General features: G+C 41.7%; 1 protein-coding gene across 9 annotated transcripts in view; it reads left to right on the top strand.

Moving 5' to 3' along the window:
• Nucleotides 1–1,759: 1,759 nt before the first annotated feature.
• AMBRA1 (autophagy and beclin 1 regulator 1) overlaps nt 1,760–21,892 on the top strand; it is a 177,921-nt gene continuing 157,788 nt past the window's right edge. For 7 of the 9 annotated variants that reach the window (XM_070427905.1, XM_070427904.1, XM_070427903.1 and 4 more), the window contains exon 1: nt 5,638–5,658. The gene's annotated coding sequence lies outside the window, so the exon portion shown is untranslated. Of the gene's footprint in view, nt 1,850–5,637; nt 5,659–12,860; nt 12,935–21,892 lie in introns of those variants that run through there. The other 2 variants (XM_070427906.1, XM_070427907.1) reach the window with 2 other exon arrangements.

Below are 21,892 nucleotides of genomic sequence, written 5' to 3'. Positions count from 1 at the left end.
AGGGCATGTTATCATAGATGCATAAAGACAGATAGGCTCAGTTAAGGTTGTCATTTAAAATATATATATAATTGATTTCAGAGAGGATGGGAAAGGGAGGAAGAGATAGAAACATGAATGATGAGAGAGAATCATTGATCAGCTGCCTCCTGCATGTCCCAAACACTGGGAATGGAGCCTGAAACCCTGGCAAGTGCCCTCACCTCGGAATAGAACCGGGTTCATAGGTTGACCTCAACCACTGAGCTACACCAGCTGGGCTAATGTTTACTCATTTTAAAAGTCCCCTAAAACAGTGGTAGACAACAAAAGCCCAGTGATTTGTCCCCATATTATGGATGCTGGTCTCATCCTGCATTATATGTATGAGTTGTCCCTTAAACATGTTCAGGGACCTAAAGGAGGAGACTTTAAAAATAACAGTAGGCTCGCTTTCCCTCAGAGAGCCTGCCCGCCCGCATCTTTCCCTTCCCTCTACTTCTTCCCCCAGGCACGTTATTTTGGCCTTTCTCCTAAACTTCAAGGGCCTTTCTTTTGCTTCTGTTACTTTTTTCCTGAGCCTTTGCAGCCCAGCTGGCTCACTCCTACAACCTCTGTAACTTTCTAAATAAACTTTCTGTTATAATTTGAAAAAATAAAACACCAATAAATTATAAATAAAGCTAATGTTGTAATGTCTTTCATTTTGATTGGATTATAAATTCTAAGGGCTGCGACTATTTAAAAAAAAATCTTGCCTTCTTATAATACCTTAATTATCCAAGTCTCCTTCCTCCTTGGGGGCTGAGGGGTGGGATAAACTGTATTATTGCTAATACTTAGTAATCTATATTTATACTGATCTGACTATGTGATTTCTTGAATTGTACCTAGAATATACTTAATCCATATTTGTGATAAGCATATTAGTTTGTTTACTAAGAGACCAGAAAGAGGCTATTGTTGTGAGGATGAAAATATCAACACATTTCGTCAGGTTCTGAACCCCAAGACTTTTGATCATTATGTAAGAAGCATACCTGTGGTTCTAGGCTGTTGGAAAAAAAATAAAAGAGAAAAGCAGTACGTGTTTTTGTTTGTTTTGTGTTTTTCTGTCTTAAGGACAGACACAGCCCTGACTTTTCCCAGCTTCTCTTTGCTATGCTTATGGGAGCTAAACTGAAGCAATAATAGACTTTCATTTTGTTCCTTAGTCTGGATTCTCATTTTCTCTCTGTGCCTTTGTCATATGTATAGGTATACATATCTAGATCTATCTATATAATCTTTATCTTTCATTCACCTCACTGTCCGGTGAGAAAACTGTCAAATTTGCTCAATTGGGATAGTGTTTTGGGTCCAAAAGGTCGTCGCTGAACTATAGTTAAAACAAGTGTTATTGTGCTATATGACTTGATCTTCAACACTCTCAAGAAAAACTCCGGTTCTCTAACAACTTAGGCAGCAACGGACCCAGAAAATGGCAGAAATACAGGTTTCGTTACTCCATGGCTTGCGATCGATCTGGGTTTGTTTATTTGTGCCTTGGACAGGAGCCGGACTTTGAACTGGAGCGGAGATGTTTATCGGCGCTCGACTGCCCTGCCTTGTACGATTGCGCGGGCGCTCCTCCTTTGATGTCTGGGACGTTCGTGCAATCGGTGATCTTTTGCGCCGTCTTCTTGCTTGATGTCTCCTGAGCGGCGGTGGTGCCGGGTCGAAAGGCTGACTGTTTCGCGCGGCCCTGCGCTCAAGCTGCTTTCTCCTGCTGGTCGGTAGAGCGGACCCTTGCTTCCTTCCTGCCTCTTTTTCCTGATTGTGGCTCTGTCCACCCGCTGGACTGCAAACCGAGCCCCCGCCCGCCTCTCAGGTAGGCCCGGGAGGAGCCTGGGAGGCCCGGCCCGGCCCGGCATCCTTCCGCCGTCTGGTTGGGAAGACCTTGGCGCCGGCGGGTGGGCGGGCGGGTCGCGGCGGAGACGCGGCCAGAGGAGGAGCTACCCGGCTGCGTTCGGGGGCGCGGTCCGAGAGGCGGCGGAGCGCTGAGGGAGAAGCCGGAAGGAGGGAGAGATGCTGGGGCTGCCCGGTGTGGTTCGGTAGGGACGGGATGTTGGGTCGAGGGCGGGTAGTGGCACCCCCAGTGTAGGGGGAAATCGCTTTCCAGGGCCGGATAGAGCTTTGCGCGCTAAGATCCTCCTCTTTTTCTCCTCCCCCGTCCCCCCGCAACACTCCCCAGTCGTGACTCAGTTGCCCTGGGGACCCACCCCCCCCACAGTGAGACTGGCCTTCGAAGGGACCCTGAGTAGGTGTAGGAAATGGAACTAGGTCCTCTGGCTCCTCTCAGCGAAGTGTCATGTTCTTGCCTTTTTTGGTTAGGGAAACTGAGGCGGAGGTCTGGGATGTGACTCCGCATATCCCGGACAGATCTGTAAGTGCCATTTGTCGTTGACCTGTGGTTCCTCCTTCCTAGGAATATAGGTCTGTCACTGGAGACTTCGGAAGTAAAGGGACCATGCTATCTCTTGTCTAGTTTTGCTTTTCAAAGTCTGCATTGTTTTCACGAGAGTAGCAATGACAGTTTCTGTTGGTTAATAGAAAATTTTGTTTGCTGTCCAGTTTGCTTTTTTTCTTCTTCTCTTTTTTCAGTTTATTTTATTTTATTAATACTTATTTCTCCTTCCGCTCTGCCTGTTCCTCGGTGGAAGTCTTTGAGCTGTGGTGGTGAAGATTTTGAAGTCAGCTATTTGTCCTGAGAGAGTTTGCTTTCTAGGAAGAATCCAAAGGAAACCCCAGGATTCTTATTCAGACGGTTTTGTCATTTTTGAATAGGGGCTTAGTTACTGCATATACTAGAGTTATAAAAGTTGTATGTAGGACTCATTCAAATATTGAGATATTTAAATTGAAAGTTAATATTCTGGGAACTCTTAAGTTTTCCTTTTGTCTCCCGACTTGGAAACTTTGGGGACTAAGTGTTCTTACTCATTTTATTTTCATTGGATTCAGTGTCATGATTCTAATTTGTGTGATTTCTTTGCTGAAAAAAAAAAATCAGTGGAGAGGTCATTCTAGGTTGAATAAGTATTTCCATAGATGTAGCATCAGTAGGAGAATGGTTTTAAGGGGCAACAGGCTAAATTCCTAATACTTGGATGGAAACTATACAAGTCTATGTCCCTTTATCCACATAGAATTCTCACATGTGTTTTGGAAAGATTTTCGTTCCTGTAATTTGTGTGTGTCTGTTTGGTGAGGTCAGCAAGATTTAAATGAAGGGCCCTTGACTATGAGTGATGTCCTAGTTACCAGGACTTCAGTGCTCCTAGAAAAGGGGTTAAGGAAGAGCCACTAGACAATGTTTATGGAGAATTTAGGTTGGGAAGTTAGGCTTAGAATGTATTCTCTGAAAAAGTTTTTTTAAAAATATATTTTATTGATTTTTTTACAGAGAGGAAGGAAGAGGGATAGAGAGCTAGAAACACTGATGAGAGAGAAACATCGATCAGCCACCTCTCGCACACCCCCCACTGGGGATGTGCCCGCAACCAAGGCACTCGTCCCCGACCGGAATAGAACCTGGGACCCTCCAGTCCACAGGTCGACACTCCATCCACTGAGCCAAACTGGCCAGGGCTCTAAAAAAGTTTTTATGGTGGAAGAGAATTGACATCAGAGGAAAGAATTTAGAGAAGGGACACTGTTTCTTGGGGATTGATAGGCTCTGTGTCAAATTTAGAGTTAGTGTAGTAGCTCAGGGTCTCTTAATGTATATCCTATCTAATAATAGACAAACATGGTAATTGACCGTACCTTCGCTATGCCTCCCATGGGCTAATTTGTGCGATATGCAAATTAACCACCAACAAAGATGGCGGCTAATTTGCATATGGCAGGCAGGGTGGGATAGCGCCATCCCGCCTTCCCCGCCACCATCCGGGCCTGCTATCTGCGATCCAGGGCGGCGGGTGTCCCGTGTGCGACCCGACCCGGGGCGGCCTGGCGGGACAGCAGCGATCCGCTGGCCCACTTGGGTGTCCCGTGTGCGATGCGGCCTGGCAGGGCAGCAGCGATCCGCCAGCCTGCCCAGGCGTCCCGTGTGGGACCCGACTCAGGGCGGTGGGGCAGGACAGTGTGGCTCCTCTGTCACCCCAGCTTCCTCATCACAGCTCCCTTGGGAGCCTAAGCCTTTAGTAGGACATCCCCTGAGGGCTCCCTGGCTGCCAGAAAGATGTCTGACTGCAAGCTTAGGCCTAATCCCCTGGGGAGTGGGCCTAAGTTGACAGGTGGACATCCCCCAAGCCTTGGGGTCCTTGACTGCAAATGGGCGCAGGCCGGGCTGAGGGGACCCCCCCCCCCCCCGCCCCAGTGCACAAATTTTTGTGCACTGGGCCTCTAGTTGAGTAATTGAGTAATGTAGTTTGCTATGAGTGTCACAAAGAAATGTTAGGAACATTTTGTTATTGTTTTTTAATATATTTGTATTGGTTTCAGAGAGGAAGGGAGGAGAGAGAGATAAACATCAATGATGAGAGAGAATCATAGATCAGCTGCCTCCTGCACACACTCTCCCTTCTGGGGATTGAGCCCCCCAACCTGGGCATGTTCCCTGACTGGGAATTAAAACTGTGACCTCCTGGTTTATAGGTCCACGCTCAACCACTGAGCCACACCGGCCGGGCATTTTGTTATGTTTTCATAGGAAGGAATTAGCAAAGGTTTAAGTTGAAGAGGACAAGAAATTTGGTTGTGGTAGGAGGGTTTCCAGGATATAGCTTATCAGCTTCTCCCCTGCTTTATGATAGAAATTCATTCAATTTTTACTTTTCTTGGTGAAATTGTGTTTTGTTCTGTCAGTGTCAGATTATCCTCTCTTCTGGCATTTCCTTTTAGAAATTTACAGGCTTGGAATGTGATTATATTATTCTACCTTCTCTTTTAATAAGAAAGTTCTTGGGGATTTGTAAAGATGTGAACTTCTTTGAATGCTTCTAGAACTTGCCCTGGAAGGAGTTATGGATATCACTTGAAGACAAGTGGTTATTTTTATAATTTAGCTTTGTACTGTATATTTTCAAAGTGTTAGAAAACTTATGAAACATTTTTGATCATGTTCCTTTAAGCTACTTATTATACTGAATCCATACATTATGGTCTTCATGGATCTTCATGAATGTTTGCAGTTTATGTTGACAATTTATCTCACCCTTAAAGGAATTGGAGAAAAGCTTTTGTTAGCATACTTAGGTATGTATGTATGTATGTATGTATTTATTTATTTATTTATTTATTTTGTCCTTTAATTGATGAGAGAGAGAGAGAGAGAGAGAGAGAAGAAGAAACAAATATGGATGTAAGAGAGAAACATGGATCGGTTGCTTCCTGCATGTGCCCCCACTAGAGATCAAACCTGCAACCTGAGCATGTGTCCTGACTGGGAATCAAACCTGTCACCTCTCTGTCTATGGGACAATGCTCCAACAAAATGAACCACACTGGCCAGGGCTTAGGTCTTTTTGTTGTTGTTGTTGTTAATCCTTACCTGAGGATATTTTCCCATTGATTTTTAGAGAGAATGGAAGGCAGAGGGAGAGACGGAGGGAAACATCGATGTGAGAGAGACACATCGATTGGTTGCCGCCTGCATGCACCCTGACCAGCAGGGCCAGGGAACCTGCAACCAAGGTATGTGCCCTTGACCAGAATCGGACCTGGGACTCTTCAGTCCGCAGACCACTGCTCTATCCACTGAGGGAAACCGGCTAGGGCAGGTCTTTTTTTTTTTTTTTTAAGATAAGCCTTGATAGAGTTATTTTTTTTTGTTTGTTTGTTTTTTTAAATATGTTTTATTGATTTTTTACAGAGAGGAAGGGAGAGAGATAGACAGTTAGAAACATCGATGAGAGAGAAACATCGATCAGCTGCCTCTTGCACATCTCCTACTGGGGATGTGCCCGCAACCCAGGTACATGCCCTTGACCGGAATCGAACCTGGGACCTTTCAGTCCACAGGCCGATGCTCTATCCACTGAGCCAAACCGGTTTCGGCGATAGAGTTATTTTGGAATGGGATGCAAATCTTTTTACCCAGTGGTTTGGTTTACCAAAAAAAAAAAAAAAGAGAAAAGAAACCCTTAAGTTCCTTTAATCATAGTCATTCTTGTTTCTTTCTCCAGTTGTTCCTCATAAACTCAAAGAGAACTTTCTGTTTCTTGTCATAATTTCTGTTTATACAGAAGTATTATGGTACAACCTGTTCAGTTGGAGGTGGTCTGTATTTATATTTTAAAGCCCCCTTTTCCACCAAGTTAATTACATCTATTTTTTTCTTTTCCCAAAACTACAATTAGTTACTGGTAGATAAAAATTTTGTGACCAGTTTTTGTCAGAATGTATTCATGTGCCCAGTCTGTGGCAGTCTGCCAAAGTGATGTGGTAAGAAAAAAAAAAAAAAAACAGGTTAAGGAAACCAGGAGACCAGGGTTTAAGTCCTATGCTTACTAGCTTACTAGCTGAGAAGTCTTCTACAGATTATTTAAGGAGGAAGGTTATAGGGAAGGTTACTGTCCTTTATTGAGAATTTACTATGTCATGTTCTTTACATGTCTTTAAACTCATTTAATACTCATAATAGTCTCTTAAGGTATATTTTATTTTCCCCATGGATACTGAGAGTAAATAATTTGACCAAGATCACACAGCAAGTGTATAGCAGAGCTGGACTTCAAATCCAAGGTTTTGAAGGCTTTTATGAGTCTTTAAATACAGAATGGGAAAAATAAGAGTTCCACCATAATACTTCTGTTGAAAAAGTACATGAAGCTGTTTGAAAAGATAAAGTGCTCTTCAAATGTTAACTTCTGTGCTATCTTATAGCAACAATGAACACATGTCAATTAGGTTCTTGGACAACTTGTTTCTTTCAAGGCAACTTTATGCTTGACAGTTAAGGAGGATAGAGGTGATAAACATTGAACGAGCTTACTGATGTGGAAAGGAGTAAGTGCTTGGAATTGCTAGTGAAAGATGAGTTTTAGGTGCTGCATGTTTAGCTGGAGTGACACCAAGCATATTTACTCTGTCCTACTTAGTCCTGGCTTGTGTGTCTAGATTAGTATAGTATCTTTTTCAACTTGTTCTCTGTCTCTTCCTTTCTTCTTATCTCACTTCTCTACCTAAACTTTTTCCTTTCTTCATTGAGTTTTTTAAAAATCCTCATCGGAGGATATGTTTTATTGATTTTAGAGAAAGAGGAGGGGTGGGGAAGGGGAGACAGAAACAGATTAGTTGCCCTGATGTACCACTCCCGGACTTAGGAATGTGCTCTGACCGGGAATGAACCCCGAAACCTTTTTGGTATACAGGACGACACTCCCACCAACTCAGCCACCTGGCTGGAGCTTCACTGAATATTTTCTTGTACTGTGTTTATTCCCGAGGTATGAAATATGCATATCAGACCTCTGGAACTCTTTCTTGATTATGACTATTTCATCCCTTACCATTTCAGACTTTTTGTTCATCTAGAATTTATTGAATGCTCATTAGATGTTGGAATAGAAGGGTAGACATGATGGTTCTTGCTCTTATGAAGTTTATTCCAGTGGGGAGCAGAGTTGACCAGGTATCTGATAAAAATTGAAATTTAGGCTGTGTTTTGAAGGAAACAATCCAGGGCTGACAGAGAGATGAAGGAGTAAGGAGTGTTCACGGGGATTGGAGTTGTCAGTTATGGCATACTTAATCCCTTGAAAAAGTTGTAATTACAACATCCCATGATTTGGTAAATTATGGTTCCCTTGCTGCCATAGAAGTCTTCATTTAAGATTGCTACATGTAATATTTGTCTGTTATTTAATATATGATGACACTGGATTTGTCCTGGTAAAGGATAACTATGGCTTATAAATATCTAACATGCTTGGTTAATGAGTTTAATATTTTAATTCTTATATGATCTGCATTTAATTAGTTCTCTCATTATTTTTATCTTTTGGTAGTGGAGAGTTTATGAATTTTAACCCTAGATGTATGCCTTCAGGTGTATTTGTAGCAGGGAATAAGCTGAAGTGCCTATATGAGGGGAAAGATTTAGTCGGATTGTCTTGAAATTGAGGGAGGGAAAATGTAGGCATCTGCTGAGTGTGTATATAATAATATTTATAATCTTGTTTGGTGCTTTCCAAGAAGTAAAAGTATATTGCAGCCCTAACTGTGGATAGAGCGTTGGCCTGCAGACTGAAGGGTCCCGGGTTTGATTCCAGTCAAGGGCACATGCCTGGGTTGCAGGCTTAATCCCAGGATTTTGTGAAGTGGGCCGCTGGTCAATGATTCTCTCTCATCATTGATGTTTCTATCTCTCCCTCTCCCTTCCTCTCTGAAATCAATACAAACATTTTTTTAAAAAAGAATTTTGCAAACTTTTGTTTTGTTGCTGCTTATTGGACTCTTTCTTTTTGTGTTTAAAGGGTACCTCTTTATTTTTTTACAGATTTTAACATTTTATTATTATTTTAAAATAGGTTTTTATTGATGTGAGAGAGAGATTGGGAAAGAAACGTCCATGTGAATCAATCGGTGCCTCCAGCATGAATCCCATAGGGGACCAAGCCAGCAACCTGGGTATGTGCCTGGACCGAATGGGAATCGAACCCGTGACCTTTCAGTGCACGGGATGACTCTCAACCAACTAAGTGACAACAACTAGGGGCTTATTTATTTACTTTAATAGAGAAAAGAAGAGGGTAAGGACTGAGCTTTGGAATATGGCAACAATTAAAAATTGGGCAAATGGGGGGAAATAAAGGATTTTGTGAAGGACATCCATTGAGGGGACAGAAAAATCCCAGCAGTGAGACACTGAGGGAAGTTAAGGGGAAAAATAGTTTTAAAAGTAAGGAAACTTGCCCTAGGCCTAGCTGGTTTGGCTCAGTGGATAGAGCATCGGCCTGTGGACTGAAGGGTCCCATGTTCGATTCTGGCCAAGGGCACATGTCCGGGTTGCAGGCTCGATCCCAGTTGGGGGCATGCATGAGGCAGCCAGTCAGTGATTTTCTCTCATCATTGATGTTACACATATCTCTCTCTCCCTTTCCCTTCCTCTCTGAAATCAATAAGAATATATATTAAAAAAATAAAAAAGTAAGGAAACTTGGCCTGGCCGCCGTGGTTCAGTGGTTGAGCATCAACCTATGAACCAGGAGCCCAGGAGCCTGGGTTGCCTGTTCCACCCCCAGTAGGGGGTGTGCAGAAGGCAGCCAATCAGTGATCCCCTCTCATCATTGATGTTTCTCTCCCTATCCCTTCCTCTCTGAAATCAATAAAATATTTTTTTTAAAAAGTAAGGAAGCTTGTTACTTGTTTGCATTTCTGCTGAGAGGTCACTTTAGATAAAATAGAGAATTGACATTTGGCTTTGGAAACGGACATCATCAGTAATCTCTATAAGTGATCTTGATGAGGGAAGTCAAAACTGGATCAGAGTAGGCTGAGAAGTAAATGTGAAGTGAGGAAGTCGGAACAAGCACTATAGAGAGTGGAATCATATATTTTCTTTTTGTAGAATTAACAGGTAGATTTCACATTTTATGATTTCATCATTTGTTCATTTCAGCTTCCCAGGATAAAACATGCATGTATTCTTCCATGAACTAAAATTACTTTGTTTTAGGTATATATGCCAATGATATAGTGAAACATCTGAATTTTTGCTGAGTTTAAGAGGATTAATACACATGTTTGTTTTGGAGAGAAAATTGGAGTATTTTAGTCTAGCTGACCAATGAAAATGGGGTAGAAAAGCATAGTCTTCCCAAACTCTATAATGACAACATAGTGGCAACTGACTCTGAAGCCAAGCAGTCTGGGTCCAAATGCCAGTGCCACTACTTACTTGCTCTGTGACTTGGGCAAGTTACTAAACCTCTCTGTGCCTCTGCTCATCTGTAGAATATCATTTAGTTGTGAGAATTAAATGAGTATATATATGTAAAGAGCAGCACATAGCACTTTATATGCTAGTGACCTTTTCAATCTACACTAATAAAAGACAGAGATGCTAATTGACCATACATTTGCTATGCCCCAAGCCATGCCCATCAGCCAATCAGAGTGACTATATGCAAATAAACCCAACCAAGATGGCGGCTGGCAGCCACGGAGCTGGAGCAAGCAGGAGACTTGATTGCCCGGGCGATGGAGGAAGCCAAGCTTCCCGCCTGCCCTGAGCCGGCTGTGGCCTCCACTCATGGCAACAAAGTTTCAATTGTAGAAGATAAATAAATCCCAGATACCTGCTTCCAGCCAGCCTCCACTGGGAGTTTGGGTGGCTGGGGGCCGTGGCCAGCCTGCAAACAGCCATCAGCCCCTCACCCAGGATGGCCACACCCTCATGGGGTGAGGGTCCCCGCTGGGGGGCTTGGCCAGCCTGCAAACAGCCATTAGCCACTCACCCAGACTGGCCACACCCTCATGGGGTGAGGGTCCCTGCTGGGGGGCTTAGCCAGCCTGAAAATGGCCCTCAACCCCTCATCCAGACTGGCCAGGACCCCCATCCTGAAGGGGCTGTGGCCAGCCTGCAAACAGCCATCAGCCCCTCACCCAGCCTGGCCAGGCACTCCTATATAATAAAAGGGTAATATGCAAATTGACCCTAACAGCAGAACGACTGGGAATGACTGGTCACTATGACACACACTGACCACCAGGGGGCAGATGCTCATTGCAGGAGCTGCCCCCTGGTGGTCAGTGTGCTCCCACAGGGGGAGCTCTGCTCAGCCACAAGCCAGGCTGACGGCTGCCAGTACAGCGGTGGTGGTGGTGGGAGCCTCTCCTGCCTCCTCAGCACCGCTAAGGATGTCTGACTGCAGCTTGGCCTGCTCCCCGCTGGCAAGTGGACATCCCCCGAGGGCTCCCAGGCTGCCAGAGGGATGTCTGAGTGCCAGCTTAGGCCCAATTCCTCAGGGAGTGGGCCTAAGCCAGCAGGTGGTCATCCCCCGAGGGGTCCCAGACTTCGAGAGGGCACAGGCCAAGCTGAGGGACCCCCCTGAGTGCACAAATTTTTGTGCACTGGGCCTCTAGTATTATTATAACAAGATAAAGATTATGTGTTCTTCAAAAGGAGAACAAATAATAGTGATGCTTAGATTGAAGTTTAGTAAACTTGAATAGGAAATAGTAAGTTAAAGCAGCATATACATCCCTCCTTCCCTTCAGTGCTCTTCAGATTAAAGTAAGAGGATGAGCCCTTAACTGGGAAAGAGAAACCTAGAAAGCAAAAGTGTCTGAAAGAGTTCCAAATATAAGATAGATGGCAAAATTTTGAGGATTTTGTAATACATGCAGTAAAACAGGCCAGAGCTATTTTAGGAACAGAAAAACATTTCTTTACAAAACAGGTAGAAAATGTTGTTAGCATCTGAAACTTACCTTCTATTTAAACTGTGATTTACTATCTGTTTGTACTATGGCAGTGGTTGCGAGGCCCAAAAGGTTGGCAACCGCAGTACTATGGTGCTTGAAGGATTTTTTTTTTTAAAGCCTCAATGGAGGATATTTTTTCCATTGATCTTTAGAGAGAGTGGGAGGGAGAGAGGAGGGAGAGAGAAACATCAGATGTGAGAGAGACATGTCAGTTGGTTGAACCTGCAACTGAGGTACGTGCCCTTGAATGGGAATTGAACCTGAGATCCTGCAGTCCCAGGGTTGACACTCTAACCACTGAGAAAATTGGCCAGGTTGATGCTTGAAGGATTTTGAAGTTGACTAAAGGCATGAAAAATAATGATATTTAGGGAAAAGTCAAAGCTATCAGATCTCCTTAGGTAAACTTCTGGAAGAATGAATATATATTTTTGCATAGTGGTAAAGACAAAATCCAGTGGAGTTGGTTTTTTATTACTCTTATCTCTTTGTGGCATTACTAGATGCCCGGTGCACAAAATTTGTGCACTCGGGGGGCGGGGTGGTCCCTCAGCCCGGCCAGCACCCTCTTGCAGTTCTGGAGCCCTTGGGGTACAAGGATAGAGACTTAAGCAGGACTGTGTCCAGGAGTTTGGATTTCTTTTCTAAATATAATTGGAAGTCTTTGAAGGTTTTAAGAATGCGTGTTGTGACCTAGTATATGATTTTAAAAGGTTACTCTGGCTACATTGTGGAAATTTTTGGGAAAGAATTTGGAAATTATGGAAAATTTGGAAAGAGAAGAAGAGGGGGAAGTATGATAGTTAGGATGTTTTATAGTGGCCCAGACAAAAGATGATGGTTTGGATTCGGCTATAGGCAGTGGAGATGGAGGAGAGTAGAAAGATTCAGTATATATTTTGGAATTAGGACAGGCAAGACCTAATGATGGATTGGATATGTGGGAAGAGGAGGGAGGTGTCAAGTATGATTCCCAGATTTCTGGCATGAGCATCTGGATAGATGAAGTTGCCATTTCTGAGATGGAAACACTGGAGGAGGAGCAGATTTTGACTAGAGTTGGGGAGTGGAATGAAGACCACAATTTTAGTCTTGCTAAATGTGAGATGTGTGAAAACATACAAATGGATACCTCAAAAATGGTGCTGGAAATAAATCTGGATGCTCTCGGTATATAGGTGGTGTTTACAGCCAAGGAAAATGGAGGATATTACCTAGAAGAAAGGTATGTATAGACTAGGACAGTGGTTGGCAAACTGCGGCTCGAGAGCCACATGCAGCTCTTTTGCCCCTTGAGTGTGGCTCTTCCACAAAATACCATGTGTGGGCACGCATGTACAGTGCGATTGAAACTTGGTGGCCCATGGGCAGAAGTCGGTATTTTGTGGAAGAGCCACGCTCAAGGGGCCAAAGAGCCGCATGTGACTCGCGAGCCGCAGTTTGCCGACCACTGGACTAGGAAGAGAGGAGTGCACAGGACCCAGCTCTAAGGAATTTAAGAGAAAATCTCAGAAGTGGAAAGAGGAGCATGTTGCAAGAAGTAAGTGATCCACCTGTATTTTGTTATTTTAGCAACACAGATCATTGATGGTCACAACAAGAACAATGTTGGAGGAATGTAGGGCTAGAAGCCAAATTGAAGTGGTTTAAGAAGTGAGAAGGGAGGAAGTAGAGAAATGGTCTGTATACTTTGATTATTAGCATGTCTGTCTCCCCATAAGAAGTAATACTTTAAGAAGAAGTAATATAATATGGTCCGTGATGATAGGAACAATACATTTTCATTTTTGTGTTCGTGGTTGCTTAGCCTTGGTGTCTTGCTCCTAGCATTCTTTAAAAAAAAATTGATGTAACACAAAATTAGCCATCTTAAAGTGAACAATTCGGTGGCATTTAGTACATTTACAGTGTTGTGTAACTGCCATCTCTGTCTAGTTCCAAAACATGTCCATCACTCCTCAGTAAAACCCCTTTCCAATTAAGCAGTTTCTTTTCATTCTTCCTTTCCATCAGCAACTGGAAACAGCAATCTGCATTCTGTTTTTATGGATTGATTTGTTCTGGATATTTCATATAATGGAATCATATAATATGCATATAACCTTTTGCATATATATATATATATATATATATATATATAAAATCTGTTTATCCATTCAACCACATTGAACACTTGGATATTGTTTCCACCTTTTGGATAATGTCAATAGTGCCACTGTAAACATTGTATGTACATGTACTTGTTTTCAGTTGTTTTGGGTATATACTTATGAGTGGAATTGCAGGGCCCTAGTGTGTGTGATTTGAGAGTTGTTGGCTGGGCTTAGATTGAGATTGAGAATCTCTTTCCTGTATGTTTAATTTTTTGAGGAACTGTGTTCTCCTAACATACTGGTTTTATTATTTGCATTTTACTGATGGCATAATTGAGGCATAGCATCTGCATCGTTTTAACTTCCTATCATCTTCAGAGCAAGTCAGTGATGGAAGTAGGAATTTAAGACTTAATGATGTTCTTTGTCTAAGGTGACCCATTTAAAGCCATGTTGAATTTACATGAGGCTGTTTGAAATGGGCTTTCTATATTTTATATTCTCTTGAAGAGATGTTGTTCAGGTGGTGGTAAGCAGATGTTCTCTTTCCGTAGAGGACAAGACAAGAGGGAATATGTTTTAATTGCAATTGAAGGGATATATATTACAAATTAGAAAGAACTTCCTGACTGCAAGATCCTGGAATGTTACCAAAAGAGGTTGTGAAATAGCTTCCCCAAAGACTTAGTAACTATCTTTCTAGGATGATTTAGGTTTGGGCTTGTTGAGAAATGAGGGAGATATGAAAGATTACTTGCTGAGGTCCCTGGTAACCCCAGAACATAATTGTTTGGTAGTTAATCAAAACAGTATTTCTTGCATTTTAATGAGTATATTATCATTTTCCTTACGAAGAAATAATAAAGAGTAGGTGAATTGCTCAAGGCCTCCTGGTAAAATAGAATATTAACATTCTGAATCTTATGCTGAGGGATGTGTTCTTTATCATATGTGTTATTCATGGCTTTATGGTATATTTTTAAATTTTTATTTAAAATTTGTTTTAAATTTGTTGATTTTTAGAGAGAGAAGAAGAAGAAGAAGATAGAGATTCGTTATTCCACTTATTTATGCATTCAATTGGTTGATTGTTGTATATGCCCTGACTGGGGATCAAATGTGCAACATTGGCATATTGTGACAATGCTCTAACCAACTGAGCTACCCAGCCAGGGCTATTAAACATTTGTTTGTATGATATTATTTTTATTATGATTTTCTTCCTAAACCATGGGGATTAAAACCAACATCTGTAGCTTCTATAGGGTGTATGTGATTTGAGATTTGTTGACTGGGCTTAGATTCAGATTGATAATCTCTTTCCTATAAAAATTAATTTGGTCTCCTGTTACACATGTAGAAATGGGAACACATTATCAATAACAGGCTAAGATAATAGATTTTTAATTACTAGTTTAGGACATGCCAGGTTAAAATCACTTAGATGAAGGTGCACGTGATGTAAACATATTTTTGTTTGTGGTTCCTTGGAGAAATAGAAACCCAGAAGGTAGGCAAATGAACATTAGATTCTGTTGCAGAACATGAACCTAAAAATATTCATTAAGTGCAATATTAAGTTTCCAGTTTAAATGCTTCACTCAGGAAGTACCAATGTTAAGGTGCTTAGAACAGCATTAACTCATTCAATCCGGTATTTAGGGTCTACCTTAAGGTATCTCGTAAGAGATCGCTTATCTCATCAAAATTAAAATCGGGCTTTGAGGTCCAAGAGCCGTTGACTGGGAAGCTAAGCTGAGTTAGGTGGTATTATCATTGGTGCATTTAATAAAGGATCTATTAGGTTTGTTTATTTTAGTTGAGCTATGGGAGTATTTACTTGTGTCCTGATTTGAAGATATCATCAAATACATGTATTAAGCTTTCTTTCTTTCTTTTTTGTTAATTCTCACCCGAGGATATTTTTCCATTGATTTTTAGTGAGAGTGGAAGGGAGAGGGAAAGACAGAGAGGAACATCAATGTGAGAGAAACACATTGTTTGGTTGCCTCTTGCACGAGCCCCTACCAAGGCCCAGGTTGCAACCAAGGTATGTGCCCTTGATCCAAATTGAACCCGGGACCCTTTGGTCCGCAGGCCAATGCTCTATCCACTGAGCCAAACCGGCTAGGGCTTCTTTCTTTTTTAAAATATATTTTTATTGATTTCAGAGAGGAGGGAAAGGGGGAGAGAGATAGAAACATCAATAATGAGAGAGAATCACTGATTGGCTGCCTCCTGCAAGTTCTACACTGGGGATTGAGCCCAAAACCTGGGCATGTACCCTGACCAGGAATTGAACCGTGACCTTCTGGTTTATCAGTCGATGCTTAACCACCGAGCCACGCTGGCTGGGCTGTATTGAGCTTTCTTGAATTGGCAAAAACTGTTACCTCTACAGGATAAAAGAGAGGGGATCCAACTTTTGAATATTTACCATATGCTGGTAATTTTATATTTGTTCTATGTAATATTCATTACAGACCTATTAAGTGGATGGTGATATCTCTTGTAAGGTTATATAAATGGTGAATGGCAAAGCTGAAATGGAAAAGACAGTCTTCTGTTTCAGGCTAGTGCTTTTTTAAAATTATGTTCTTTATTCTTTTCAAAAAATAAATTTTTATTGATATCAGAGAAGAAGGGAGAAGGAGAGAGAGAGACTGGGGATCAAGTCTGCAACCCGGGCATGTGTCCTGACCGGGAATCAAACGCTCAACCACTTAGCTACACCGACCCGGTGATTGGAAGTCTCTTAATCTCATCCAACTAGGAATGGAACTCACAACCTTTTTGGTGTATGGGATGGCGCTCCAACCAATCTAGCCACCCAGCCAGGGGAAGGCAGGAATGTTCTTGTTCACTCTGGTATCCTTAGTGCCTAGAGTACATAGTAGATGGTCAATAAACACTGGACTGTCTATCATTGCTTTTGCATCCCTTATCCCTTTTAAGTGTTTTTTATTTGGAAAGTTGGGGAAATGGAATACAGCTTCTAGTCAGAGTTTAAAGTGACGAGGATCTTAAATCCAGTGTCTTATTTTGATTGGCTGAGAAATGTGATTGGCAAGGTGGAGGGGCATCTGGAACTTTTAGCATAAGAGCTCCGCACTTAATAATTTGACTTCTTTTCCTGAAGCCTTGAGGGAAACTTTTCCTTTCCCTATTCTAGTCAGCCAAGAACCTGACCTGGGCTGACTCTAACATTGGAGAACACTGAACACAGTATCTGCTGAGCCAAGGACTGGGAGTCAACCTCTGATAGTATCTGAGGGGAAAGCCTGAATTCAAATCCCGCTTTGGCGACTGACTCATCTTATGAACCTACATGAATTTCTTAGCCTCTTCCAGGTTTTATTTGTATGTGGCTGGTGAGTATTCTCATCTGTCCTGGGACTTTGAGGATCCTTGGATTAATGTTCTTAAAGCTTTTTACAATACTGTTGCTGTGGTTCCCGGGGTTTTTCCAAGAATTGTAGGGTGCAATGTGCTCCAGGGAGGAGGGTTGGACTCTTTCCCCCCAAGACTGTAGAGAACAGAAAGATGTAATCCTTTGTGATTTGGCTCTACTTTAGTCTCCTAATACTATTGGTGGATGAAAGGTATGTTGTTGCCTAAGTCGTTAGGCCCGTTTGCCTGAGGCATCTGGGGTCAGTTCCCATTTCTGGAGTTAAATTGTTTTTGCCTCTGAAATTTCTTTCATCAGAAATTACCTTTTCTCAAATAAAAAAATTTCCAAAAGCTACCTTTTTTCTTTGCTTGCTGATAGAAGATCTCTTGCCAGTATTGTGCACTTAAGAGTAGCCTTCCTGCCGAAACCGGTTTGGCTCGGTGGATAGAGCATCGGCCTGCGGACTGAAAGGTCCCAGGTTCGATTCCGGTCAAGGGCATGTACCTGGGTTGCGGGCACATCCCCAGTGGGAGATGTGCAGGAGGCAGCTGATCGATGTTTCTCTCTCATCAATGTTTCTAACTCTCTATCTCTCTCCCTTCCTCTCTGTAAAAAATCAATAAAATATATTTAAAAAAAAAAAAAAAAGAGTAGCCTTCCTGGTCTTGATTTGTTTCATAGCTTAAGACTCAAAACTTGACTTCCTTTTTCTCTAGGTTCAGTAATTTCTTTTTTGTTCTTCCTTGAGTCTTCAGGGGTTCATGTTTCTTCCTGAATACCTCCAGTATAGTTTGCAGATAAAACATCATTTCTTTGCTTTAGCTGGTTTGGCTCAGTGGATAAAGCATTGGCCTGTGGACTGAAGGGTCCTGGGTTTGATTCTGGTCAAGGGCACATGCTCGGGTTTTGGGCTCCAGTAGGGGGCTTGTAGGTGGCAGCTGATCAGTGATACTCATCTTTGATGTTTCTTCTCCCTTTCCCTCTCCCTTCCTCTCTGAAATCAATAAAAATATATTTAAAAAATGAAGTCTGTTAAAAAAATGTTTAGGAAAAAAACCCACAAAAACCTCATTTCTTTTTTCTTTATGCTTCTGGGATAAATGGGAGTACGGAAGATTGTCAATCTCTGATTTGGAACTTAAAGGTTTCTATTTCTAGTTTTGATCACAAACTTTCCTGTGATTTGGACATTAGGTTACATCATCGTAAGTTATTTTAGAAAGCCCTAAACCTAGTAAGTAAAATCTGTAGCAGAAAAATTGGTGCTTTTTATTCCCTTTATTATAATAACAGTAATTAAAATTTATTTAGTTTTGTATCCTCAAAGCATTTTGTGAAGTTGTTAGCCAATTTGTGATATACTGTGTAAAGTTCTGCCTTATTCTGAGTTTACATATAAAAAATGTTGGGGGTGGCCCTAACCGGTTTGGCTCAGTGGATAGAGCCTCGGCCTGTGGATTGAAGGGTCCCAGGTCCAATTCCGGTCAAGGGCATGTACCTTGGTTGCGAGCAGCTGAATTGATGTTTCTCTCTCATCGATTCTAAACTCTCTATTCTTCTCCCTCTCCCTTCCTCTCTTTATAAAATCAATAAAATATATATGTATCTAAAAAGTTGGGGGTGGTAGTGGATACGAGAACAAAAAGGTTACATTGCTTACTCAACTCTTGGTAAATTTGGGCTGACAATCTTTGTACCAGGTACTTGACTGATTATTACCTCTTAACCTGACTTTCTACATGGAGAGACCACTTGTTATTTAGAGTATTTGTAATTCTGAACATACTAGTAAATGAGGTAGAGGATGCAGTTATGTCTGTAAACATTTTATTTATGGGTTTTTGCTTCTTTTAAAGGGACTGTATATAATATTGGTTGTGTTGGTTTTGATTCTATAAAATTATTTGCTTTCAGTTTGTCAGATACTTTCTGATTCTGTTTCATAGCCACTGTAGTTCCCTTTGTACTCTCAGAACTGTAGGTGCCAAACATCTTTGTGTGAACTTCCACTTATTACTCTGGTTATTGTTGGTTCCTAACTTGGCTGTTACTTTGAAAAGTAGTAATCCTGCCTCAAATTTTTGAACTCTGTTTCTTCTAAGGTACTCCATTTCTACCTTAAAAGACGTAGTTCTTTTAAGATAGAAGATGTAATACTTTCAGTCCATACATGGAGGAAAACTTGAAATTCAGGAAGAGTGTAGTTTGTCCAAGATTATGTAACAACTCAGTGGTAAAAAATCAGTTATTGGAACTTCTTAGTCTTACCTTTACCCATTAAATCACATCACATTTATATCTGGCATTCTAAAATGTAACCTCCCGTATTCCTATCCCACTTTCAGAATATAAACACTGCCTCTGTACTTGTTCTAAATATGCTGTTTTTCAGCCCTGGCCCGGGGTGGTCACATTTTGGACTTGCATCCTATAGGGTGTCATTTGAAGTGTCCTGAAATGCCTTGTATAAAGTCCTGTTAATGAAAGCAAAGCTGACAACTGCAGAAAACCCTGTGTATTTCAGTCCACGTGCAGTTTCTAAAAAATACCGGACCGCTTTCAGGCCTCTAATGAAAGGCCTGACATTTTGTGGTTAATTTGCCAGTTGTTTGGAGACCTTTACTTATGCAAGTGATTCTAGATTTAGTATTTAAAGGATTTTTTTTCCTTTTAAAGTGTTAACCTTGGGTTGAACCTAGTATATTATGGAATATATGTTGGTATCACATAACTGATTCGAGCGACTCTTAGACTGCCTCCAGGAACATAGTGAAGTGGGGAGAGATGCAGTAACTCGGATAAATTAGGTGATTGCACTCTGTGAGTCCCTTCCAGATCTAAAATTTTTTTTTTTATTAAATATATTTTATTGATTTTTTACAGAGAGAAAGGGAGAGAGATAGAGAGTTAGAAACATCGATGAGAGAGAAACATCGATCAGCTGCCTCCTGCACATCTCCCACTGGGCCTGCAACCCAGGTACATGCCCCTGACCGGAATTGAACCTGGGACCTTTCAGTCCGCAGGCCGACGCTCTATCCACCGAGCCAAACCAATTTCGGCATAAAATTTTAATTTATTTATTGATTTTAGAAAGAGAGAGGAAGGGAGAGAAAGAGAAACATCAATTAGTTGTTCTACTTATTTATGCTTTCATTGGTTGATTCTTGTATGTGTCCTGACTGGGGATCAAACGAGTTGTAACCAACTGAGCTACCTGGCCAGGGCATTTGTTCTGTTTTATTATTCACTTAACTTATGTACAGGTTGCCCAAATCTCATTTGATTATTTTGCCACATAAATATACTTTATTTTCCTGAGTATATTCATTTTACTTTATTGTCTGGTAACAGCCTTTGAAATGTTTCTTAGAAATCTGCTAGTCTTAGGAATTTGTGGCATTTTGGGTCTCTGGGGTTTTATTATTTGCTGCGGGAAAACATAGTAAACCCCAAAGAGGATTGAAGACTAAGGACAACAATAATTAACAACTCCATTACTCTTTTTATTGGAGCCTCACAACAATCTGATGAAGCAGATACTGTGATTCCTATTTTATACAGGAGGAAACAAAGTCTCAAAGAGGTTAAATAACTTGCTGAAAGTCATATAGCTAGAAGGTGGAGCAATACTGCTGGCATAAGATGATCACATTGCAAGGAGAACTTGTAAATCCAACTTTTACTTCCCACTGGTGATTTTTTATTAGTAATTGTAAGATATAATTACGTCCTAGAATTAAGCAGAGAAAATCTTTAAAGCTGGTTTATTTTCCTAACTTTTTAGAGTGCTCAGTTATGTTATGGGAGGTGGGATAGGAAGGGGGTAGAATCTTGGCATTTGTGTTATGTATATAGGGTGGGGCAAAAGGTGGTTTATAGTTGTGAGTATGGGAAACAGTTTATTCTTGTATTATTATTTATTAACTAGGGGCCTGGTGCACGAATTCGTGCACTGTGGGGTCCCTCAGCCTGGCCTGTGGAATAGGGCTGAAACCGCCTCTCCAACATCCCCCAAGGGGTCCCAGATTGCAAGAAGGCGCAGGCCAGGCCAAGAGACCCCACCAGTGCATGTTCGGGCCCAGGGAGGGGCTCGGGAGGTTGGCCAGCCAGGGAGAAACCGCAGGAGGGCTCCAGAGTGTGTCCAGACCATCTCACTCAGACCCAATCATCCAGACCCCAGCAGCAAGCTAACCTGGTCGGAGCATCTGCCCCCTGGTGATCAGTGCACGTCATAGCAAGCGGTTGACAGGCCTTAGCATATCATTAGCATATTACGCTTTGATTGAACAGCCAACTGGCCGACCACACACTTAGCATATTAGGCTTTTATTATATAGGATTATTGTATTATTTGCCATACAAACAACTGTAAACCTACTTTTGCCCCACTCTATCGCAGTTGTGTACTTTCGGTTCTAATTGCATGAGGCTTTTGATTATTTGAAAATAAATTCTGAGGACTGTGTAAGGGCTTCACAAAAGCTGTTCTTGGCATCTTTTCTCTCAGTCTGGTTTAAGGGACAGATTGGGAAACTTTTTTCTTCCTTCTTTTTAAAAAGAGGAATGAAAAACACACTTGGCTAACACTTCCTCCTCAGCTACAGGTCAGTCTGACTTTAGTTTGATTTAATTCCTTTTGTTCTTTATAGAGAACCAAGTAAACATTCTTCTCAGGTGGCTGTAAGGAGTGTATCAGGAGAGAAGTCCTATATCCTTTTTTTAAAAAAAATATATTTTATTGATTTTTTACAGAGAAGAAGGGAGAGGGATAGAGAGTTAGAAACATCAATGAGAGAGAAACATCGATCAGCTGCCTCCTGCACGCCCCCTACTGGGGATGTGCCTGCAACCAAGGTACATGCCCTTGACCGGAATTGAACCCGGGATCCTTCAGTCCGCAGGCTGACGCTCTATTCACTGAGCCAAACCGGTTAGGGCGTCCTAAATCCTTTTAAAGAAACACAGGCAAATATTTTTCTTCAAGCAAAAGAAAAACTGTGCAATTGTTCTA

Source organism: Myotis yumanensis, unplaced genomic scaffold (genome assembly GCF_028538775.1).
Source record: "Myotis yumanensis isolate MYYU_CA2020_CCGP unplaced genomic scaffold, mMyoYum1.0.hap1 SCAF_10, whole genome shotgun sequence".
Classification (NCBI taxonomy): domain Eukaryota; kingdom Metazoa; phylum Chordata; class Mammalia; order Chiroptera; family Vespertilionidae; genus Myotis; species Myotis yumanensis.
This window is presented reverse-complemented; position numbering and strand designations above follow the sequence as displayed.